Here is a 10,087-nt window from a genome sequence, read left to right on the forward strand (position 1 = left end):
TTATTTTCGCATATGCGAAAATCAGCATATGCGAAAATTAGCATATACAAAAATTAGCATAAGCTAAAATCCGCATATGCGAAAATTTGCATATGCAAATTTTCGCATATGCGAAAAGTCACACGCCAGTCTCACACAGTAGTATTAGAGCCTTCTTTACACCACACAAGCTGGAAGCAGAGAGGGATGATCACTGTGATGTGTATTGTGATTAAAAATATATATATATTTGTAATTACGAATATATAGTGCTATACTCGCGAATATTCGCGAATTCGCGAATATGCGATATTCGCGAATAGAATTTGAATTGCGAATATTCGCGAGCAACACTTATTATAATTCTGCCACATACTGCACCCTATGAATTTACTACCACACACTGAACACCCAGAATAAAATACTGCCACATACTGTACCTCAATGAATAAAATACAGCCAAAAACTGCACCCTCTGTTGGTCCTGCCGATGGATGATGGGGGTGCAGCACCCCTATCATACATCAGTAGCACCCTCATCATACATAAGGAGGATCATCCTCCTGCCAGTGGCACCTCCATCATACATCAGTAGCACCATCATCATACATCAGTAGCACCCCCATCATACATCAGCAGGATAATACTCCTGGCAGTGGCACCCCCATCATCCGGGATGGTGGGGGTGCTACTGGCAGAAGGATGATCCTCCCAATGGATGATGAGGGTGCTACTGCCCTTCTCCCCCCCCCCCCCGGCTGTAGCACCCCCATCATACATTCGCAGGATAATCCTCCTGCCAGTAGCACCCCCATCATCCAGGAGGATCATCTGCTTATGGATGATGGGGGTGCTACTGGTAGGAGGATGATCCTGCTGATGGGTGATTGGGGTGCAGCACCCCCATCATTCATCAGTAGCACCCTCATCATACATAAGGAGGATCATCCTCCTGCCAGTGGCACCCTCCATTATCCAGGAGGATGATTTCGCTGATGGATGATGGGGGTGCAGCACCCCCATCATTCATCAGTAGCACCCTCATCATACATAAGGAGGATCATCCTCCTGCCAGTGGCATCCCCATCATCCAGGAGGATGATCTGCTGATGGATGATGGGGGTGCTACTTGCAGGAGGATGATCCTGCTGATGGATGATGGGGGTGCTACAGGCAGGAGGATGATCCCGCTGATGAATGATGGGGAGTGAAGCACCCCCATCATTCATCAGTAGCACCCTCATCATACATAAGGAGGATCATCCTCCTGCCAGTGGCACCCGCCATCATCCAGGAGGTTGATCCCGCTGATGGATGATGGGGGTGCCGCACCCCCATCATTGATCAGTAGCACCCTCATCATACATAAGGAGGATCATCCTCCTGCCAGTGGCACCCTCCAGAGCCTCTCAGCAACCCCATTTTCCCTGATAGTACATTACAGGGGTCAGATGCACCCCAGTCACCGGACAACAGCGGAGGGGGGGGGGGGAGGAATGTGGTTGTGTAGTGGCGCCGCTGGTGAGGACGTGTTGAGGACGGGGGGTTGTTGCTTTTGCTGCTGAAGATGTCACTCTAACTCTGCAAGTGATTTAGGAGGGGGAGGAGGTGCTGGCGGACGTGGTGTCACCCCTCCAGGCTGGTGTCACCCGGTGCGTACTGCACCCCCCGCACCCCGGTCGCAACACCACTGCCTTAGGGGGCCCCAAATAACATCTGTCACCAAGCCCAATTTTTCAAATCTGGCATGTGTCATTTTGTTGTAATAAGGTTGTAATAACTTTGACATGCTTTTACTGAATTATGTAAATCTGAGATAGTTTTTTCGTGACATATTGTACTTTTATATTTTATATTAGTGGTAAATCTTTGTTGATACATGAAGCGATTTTTGTGAAGAACTCTAAAATATTATTAACTCTTTTCATGTCAATCACTGTGCGGTAAAAATTTTGTTATTTTTATTCTGTTGGTTGGTATAACTATATCCAATTTTTGAAGCTTTTTATGTTCTTTTCACAACAAAATCCTTTTTTTCCCTTTTTAGTGTTGCCATGTTCTGACAGCCATAAGTTTTAGATTTTTCATCCAACACCATTGTATGAGCTTTACTTTTTATTGGCACATTTTTTGCGATTCATGCTACCTTTTGATCTTTTTTATTCCACATTTTGGACTAAAATTTGCGATTTTTGCACTTTTTTTTTGTTTTTTTACAGCGTTCACTGTGAGAGATAAATAACATTATCATTTTATTGTAAAAATCATTACAAATGTTGAAATACCTATTATGTATAGATTTAGGGTTTAATTTTTTTTGTTTTGGGGATATGATAACTTTATTGGAAAATGGCCTCTATTTTATTTTTTTTACACTTTATTTATTTGTTGAAAAAACTTTTATTTTTTATACTTTTTACTTTTTTACTGTTATACTATGTTGCAGTACATCTGTAGTGCAGCACAGTATAACTGTCAGAGTTACCTGACACTCAGCTTGTGCGATCCAGCCTATGACTGCACCTCACAGGCTGCCCCACTAGGCAGAAAGAAGGCAATCAACTGGCCTCCTGCTGCCATGGCAACAAACTGGACCCTGGTTCACATCACTGGGTTGCCGTTTTGGAACAGGGGGAGCCCCTTCCCCCTGTAAGTCCCATAGATCCCATGATCAGTATTGATCATGGCATTAATGGGGGTAAATGCTGCCGATCCTGGTCTCAGCAGCTGTGGTGGGATCTCGGCTTTGATTGACTGCCTGGTCCTGCCGCCAATCTCCTATGGCACATCGCGCTAACATGACATGTTATGAAAGTTTATTCTCTTCAGCTTTGAGTTCGCTTTTATCTTGACACTATAATAGCCAAAGATATCTGAACCCCTCTAGTCTTTATTTCAGGTACACTCATACCTTGGCATTACATTTACTGTATTTGGTTGTGGAACCAGTGGTATGGCCATCTCTTTGAAATCTCTCTGTAGCCATTTTTAAACACAACAATGCTAGGCCGCAGGATGTTGGTACTATTGTGAGCAGCCTGCGTAAATGTGCTACCATGGCCTGCAGCATCTCCAGACTTGTCTCCCATCGAGCACATCTAGAACATCATTGATCGGCATTTGCAAAGGGAGCTGCCAGCCGCAAACCTTGATCACTTGTGACCCCAAGGGGGAAGTTTCCTCACACCACACAGCCATTAATAACCTCATTGATAGCAGGCCAAGGCATGTATTTTTATCTGTGACGCTCATACTCAATACTGAATAAACCAAGATTTTTTTAATAGTTTTTTTTATAATATACAAATCGTTAACATGTCTATCTTTTCCTTCTTGATGTTGCAATTGTGATCAGTGTATATTAGGACCTAAAGAAATGGAATATGTTATGCTTGTTTTGTTATGTCTATTTGATGCTAAGAGCTTTCAACGTTGTTTAATAGCTATTAGGATACAAACACACACTTTTATTTCACCTCTTCTAGAACTGCTGCTAGTTGTCAAACTTAAAAAATGGCTTTTTATTTCCCAGCCAAGTGTCAATAAGGTGGAGCCGAATTGTTTAAATGTCACAGTCTGGTATGCTTCCTTACTCATCCTCACCTTTAAGCCCCTCCTTGACTAATGTACAGAGCCCTGTTTGGCAGTCAAGCGGGGTCTGGGAGATGAGGATGAGTAAGGAGGCATGCCAGGCTCCATATTGCCTTTTAAATATATATATATATATATATATATATATATATATATATAAAACTCAACGTGTGTGTGTATGTATGTAGGTATGTATGTATGTGCGTGTGTATGTATGTATGTTCCACAAAAACTTTCAAACGGCTAAAGATATTACCATGAAACTTGGCACACATGTTACTTATATGTCAACATCAAACATAGGGTAGGTAATTTAACCCTTACTCACCCCCATTTGCCAGGGGTGGGGCTTATGTTTAAAGTCCCATACAAGTCAATGGGAAATATATGTTACAGCATAACTTCTAAACGGCTGGAGATATTTCCATAATACTTTGTCACATGTTACTTATATGTCCACTTAAAATATAGGATAGTAAATTTAACCCTTAACTACCCCCATTTGTGAGAGTTGGGGTTTTTGTTTAAAGTCCCATGCAAATCAATGGGAAATGTATGTTCCCATATAATTTCCGTTGGGCGGGAGCGATTTCAATAATACCTGGTCGCATATTACGGGTCGGGATAGGAGGTCGAGATATGAGGACGGGATATGAGGACGGGTTAGGAGGTCGGGATAGGAGGATGGGGATAGGAGGTCAGGATAGGAGGTCAGGATAGGAGGTCGGGATAGGAGGACAGGATGGGAGGTCGGGATAGGAGGTCGGGATAGGAGGACGGGATAGGAGGACAGGATATGAGGACGGAATATGAGAACGAGATATGAGGTCGGGATAGGAGGACGGGATAGGAGGATGGGATAGGAGGTCTGGATAGGAGGTCGGGATAGGAGGTCGAGATAGGAGGTCGAGATAGGAGGATGGGATAGGAGGTCGAGATATGAGGACGGGAAAGGAGGGTGGGATAGGAGGTCGGGATAGGAGAACGGGATAGGAGGTTTAGATAGTAGGTTGAGATAGGAGGACGGGAAAGGAGGATGGGATAGGAGGTCGGGATAGGAGGTCGGGATAGGAGGTCAGGATAGGAGGTCATGATAGGTCAAGATAGGAGGTCAGGATAGGAGGTCGGGATAGGAGCTCGAGATTGGAGGAAGGGATAGGAGGTCAGGATAGAAGGTAGAGATAGGAGGACTGGATAGGAGGACGGGATAGGAGGTCGAGATAGGAGGTCGAGATAGGAAGATGGGATAGGAGGACGGAATAGGAGGTCGAGATAGGAGGTCAGGATAGAAAGATGGGATAGGAGGACGGAATAGGAGGTCAGGATAGGAGGACGGGATAGGAGCACAGGATAGGAGGATGGGATAGGAGATCGGGATAAGAGGTCAGGATAGGAGGACGGGATAGGAGGATGAGATAGGAGGTCGAGATAGGAGGACGGGATAGGAGGTCGGGACAGGAGGACGGGATAGGAGGTCGGGATGTGGGGTTGGGATATGACAACAATATATGAGGACTGGATATGAAGTCAAAAGCTTCCTCCTTTGTTTATTTTCCTCCCCAACAAGGATTAGGAAGGAAAAACCGGGCAACACCGGGTATTCAGCTAGAGGTTGTATAAGATTAAAAAATGCTTTTTTTCCCCAGAAACAGCACCCCTTCTGTTCACGGGCAGCATTTGCACTAGCAACACAGCCCCATTCATTTGAATAAGGCTGAACTGCAGTACTAGACATGGCTCATGAACAGAGGGACACTGTTACTGGAAAAAAAACAAAAACTAAATTTATAGTCTCGTGCAACCCCTTTAATAAATGTCCCTGCCTTTTATATCCTTTTAGTGACTGGAACATATTAGCAATTGTGGTAGCCCTTGGGGGGTGTATGGTAGTGGTGGTATGGTATATAAGGGGTTAATGTTGACCCTAGAGTTCGTGATGCCAGGCTGAGGGCTGGTATGCTGAATCAGTGTTCTGGCCTATCGCCGCCCTTCCCAGCAATGATAGGTGCATAAAATAACGGAAGGTCCACGAAGAGATTTGAACTTGAACTTGAATAACGTTTACTGAAGTGCTTGCAATATTCACGGCACAGTCACAGTCTCATACAAACAGTCCTTTGGTTACTTAGCGACTGGCAGTAGTTGCGGACCTTGAGCTATGGGGACCCATAAGGAAATAAGTACCGTATAGAATGCGGTACTGGGACACCACACAATACTTTGGCTCCTGTTTTTGGCTGCAGTACCATCAGTACTCAACTGTGGCTTTATAAACAATGGAACAAACTTTGCTTTCCTTCATTTCCATTAGTATATTATTTAGCAGTGAGATTTATACTTGGGAGATTCCATAGTTTTTCTTCTTCATACACGATTGTCAAGAAGCAGAAATTATTATTATTATAATAAAGTCTCTCAATAGAACACACTTGGCACTGCTATGTTGTGTGCACAGATTTACCACGCTAGATGCAGTTTATTGAAGATCCAAGTGACACATACAGGTACGAGACAGACAAACACACAGGCAGGGGTGCTTCTTTAGTGCTTCTTTTATTGTAATAAAACTTTAATAAATGTGTCTGTATCATACCCAGATTGAGAAAGTGCTCTAGTAACTTGTAATATATGAAAAAGAAAAAAAAAACAGACAAAAGTTACCACTAGCAACAATAGGTTCTGCTAACCTGATGGTGTTATGCTCAGAGCACAACACTTACTGAAGCTTGATTACCCAATCTCTGGGTGTGTAGCCGGGGTGCTGCCTGGATCATGCCCATCGCTGGAATCCTCAGGACGGTCAGAAGAATTTCAGATGAAACCTGCGGGCTGCAAGATAAATAGCGAACCTCCTGGCGCTCTCCCGATGGTAGTTTGTAGAAACTGAGTTAAACAATTAGAATTATTAAATACAAAAGGATTATTTATTCATAGCGCTGTGGACTATGCGTTTCAAGGGGTGGGACCCCCTCTTCCTCAGGTCCTGAGGACCTGAGGAAGAGGGGGTCCCACCCCTTGAAAAGCATAGTCCACAGCGCTATGAATAAATAATCCTTTTTTCTTTAATAATTCTAATTGTCCGACTTAGTTTCTACAAACTACCATCGGGAGAGCGCCAGGAGGATCGTTATTTATCCTGCAGCCCGCAGGTTTCATCTGAAACTTCTCTAGTAGAGATTTTCACTGTGGGATGCCTACCTTCATGACACCGTCGGGCCGACTGTCTGTCATCATTCGATTACTGAGGTGCTCCTGACGTTGGCCAGTGTCAGGCCCTTGTGAGCGAAAGCCATGTTACACACAATGTCCTACAGCTGGTTAGTTTCCTATCTACAGACTATAGGGCTCTGCCTCTTCATCAGTTTCTGTTGGCACCACATCAGTTACTGGGTGCAGATAAACCCCACTTGGTGCAAGAAGCTAGTAGGGCAGTCAGAGAGATGTGGAAAACTGTAATGGTGCTGCACACTGGCTAAGTGGGTAGTGGTGCTCGGTGGTTGGACTGATATATCCAATAGCACAAGAAAAAAATATAGCATGCCAATATGCATAAAACAGGCCCTGTCAATTAAACTCACTTTGCATAGAGTACAAACAAATATAAAAAAGTTTGTAATATATATGATCAGACAAAAATGCTTTTTTTCTCCTGTTATTAAACTTCCTCCTCCACTTGTCCTGTGTCTGCAAGACAAGCAATACAAGTCTATAGAGGGAGGAGGAGGGAGCTTCTCTAAGCTCTAAGAGAACTGCAAATTCTAGATAAAGCCTGCAGAGCAGAAATCTTCTGAAAATGCTGCATACAAGTTATAGTGTTGAGCGGCATAGGCCATATTCGAATTTGCAATATTTCGTGAATATATGGGCGAATATTCGTCATATATTCACTAAATTTGCACATTCGTAATATTCGCGTTTATTTTCGCGAAAATTCACATATGCGAAAATTAGCATTTGCAAATTTTCGCATATGCGAAAATTCAGACGCCAGTCTCACACAGTAGTATTAGAGCTTTCTTTACACCACACAAGCTGGAAGCAGAGAGGGATAATCACTGTGATGTGTACTGTGAAAAAAAAAACTAATATTCATAATTGCGAATATATAGTGCTATATTTGTGAATAAAATTTGCATTGCGAATATTCGCGAGCAACACTAGTCAGACGTCCCGGCGGCCAGCGCTGCTCATTGAGCCTGCCGGAGCAGCACTTATCTATGTAAGAAACCTATGGGCCCAGGCTGTTGGGGCCACCAAATGATATTACATATGCAGAATGTGTGGTTAGGAGAAACAAATATAATGCCCCCACAGGGAGTAGCGCCATTTTATTAAAAAAATTATTGAAAACCTTAGATAACAGTCATACAGAATATATTAGAAAGCTTTTTTTATTTTCAGCCAATCAGAGAGCAGCACTACTGAAATAGAACTTCCAGGACGTAACAGCGTGTCACACATGTGATGTCATAACCATTGTCCACCAGAGAGTAGCACTGAGCAGAAATAACACTGCTCCTGTTCATTCTTCATCAGTGAGGGGCCGGTGCTGGACACTGTAATGACGCGGGAATGCAAAGTCATGCACATGACTGTGACTGGTAAGTGTTACATTGTTGTGTCCAAAAGATCTTTAGTGCAGTTCCATGTGTATTTCTATGATAAACATGTAAATAATTTATCTTTTGTTTTCTTATCTTAGATGCACTATCTCCAGGACATGGAGTAGCATTTCCGCACCTACAGCAAGACGTTGGATGAAGGCACAGCCCCAGAAATAACACTGGTCCTGTTCATTCTTCATCAGTGAGGGGCCGGTGCTGGACACTGTAGGGACGCGGGAATGCAAAGTCATGCACATGACTGTGACTGGTAAGTGTTGCATTGTTTTGTCCAAAAGGTCTTTAGTGCAGTTCCATGTGTATTTCTATGATAAACATGTAAATAATCTATCTTTTTTCCCCCCTATCTTAGATGCACTATCTCCAGGACATGGAGTAGCATTTCCAGACCTACAGCAAGACGTTGGATGAAGGCACAGCCCCAGGAATCACGCACATACACAGACACATTTGCCCAAATTATAGAGGTAACCTCCTTTAGTATGCCCAGAGGAAGGGCAGTACAGTAGCCATGGATTCCCTACAGGTTTCCTCCCCTCTGGAGGTTTTTCCTGTCCTGAGTATTAGTTACTGTACGCTCTTTGTGAGTGATGGGAGGTTACAAAAAATCCCCTACACAAACATTTTAATAATAAATAAAATTCCCCTTTTTTTAAACTGTTCTTTGACTTGTTCGACTCATTTATTTATTTCTGTGTGTGAAAAATAGAGTTAGCAAAACATGGATGACCAAAGCTGCTCTCCTGCACGATCTGCATAATGCGGTGCGGAGAGAGGTAACTGGTGCTGGGTGGTGCAGTTTATGAGGCAAGCGTAGAACACCCAGCAAGTTCCATGCACAAGCCTTTTTCTGATGAATGGGACTCATGCAGGGAACTTGCTAGGGGTCATACGGTTGCAAATGATCAACCTTTGGGTACGTGAACTGTCCCTTAAAGGGGTACTCCGCCTCTAGATATCTTATACCCTATGTAAATGATAGGGGATAAGATGTCTGATCAAGGGGATCCTGCTGCTGGGACCCCAGCAATCTCCATGCAGCAACCAAAATTCTAAATAGTATGTTTAGATCACTGGTTCCTGTGGCAGGATTTGTGACGTCATGCCACACCTTCTTGTGACATCACACCACCTCCCATAGACATAAATGGAAGGGGCGTAGCGTGACATCAAGACCCGAACCACGAGAACCCAGAGTTCTAAATATATTATTCAGAACGCTGGGTGCTGCATGAAGATCGTGGGGGTCCCAGTGATCAGTCATCTTATGTCCTATCCTTAAGGAAGGGGATAAGATATCTAGGGGCGGAGTACCACTTTAACCCCTTAAGGACCAGGCCATTTGACACCTTAGGACCAGAGCGTTTTTTGCACATCTGACCACTGTCACTTTAAACATTTATAACTCTGGAATGCTTTTAGTTATCAATCTGATTCCGAGATTGTTTTTTCGTGACATATTCTACTTTAACATAGTGGTAAAATTTTGTGGTAACGTGCATCCTTTCTTGGTGAAAAATCCCAAAATTTGATGAAAAATGTGAAAATTTTGCATTTTTCTAACTTTGAAGCTCTCTGCTTGTAAGGAAAATGGATATTCAAAATATTTTTTTATTTTATTCACATTTCCAATATGTCTACTTTATGTTTGCATCATAAAATTGACGTGTTTTTACTTTTGGAAGACACCAGAGGGCTTCAAAGTTCAGCAGCACTTTTCCAATTTTTCACAAAATTTTGAACCTCGCTTTTTTTCAGAGACCAGTTCAGGTTTGAAGTGGATTTAAAGGGTCTTCCCATTAGAAATACCCCACAAATGACCCCATTATAAAAACTACACCCCCCAAAGTATTCAAAATTACAATCAGTAAGTGTTTTAACCCTTTAGGTGTTTC

The 10,087-nt window shown here is 43.1% G+C and overlaps 1 long non-coding RNA gene across 1 annotated transcript; it reads left to right on the plus strand.

Moving 5' to 3' along the window:
• Nucleotides 1-2,863: 2,863 nt before the first annotated feature.
• Nucleotides 2,864-8,849, plus strand: LOC130360561 (uncharacterized). The gene is made up of 4 exons (XR_008890709.1): nucleotides 2,864-2,878; nucleotides 7,972-8,171; nucleotides 8,273-8,442; nucleotides 8,545-8,849. It is a non-coding gene; the product is annotated as an uncharacterized LOC130360561 (long non-coding RNA).
• The last annotated feature ends 1,238 nt before the right edge of the window (nucleotides 8,850-10,087 follow it).

Source organism: Hyla sarda, chromosome 3 (genome assembly GCF_029499605.1).
Source record: "Hyla sarda isolate aHylSar1 chromosome 3, aHylSar1.hap1, whole genome shotgun sequence".
NCBI classification, from domain to species: Eukaryota; Metazoa; Chordata; class Amphibia; order Anura; family Hylidae; genus Hyla; species Hyla sarda.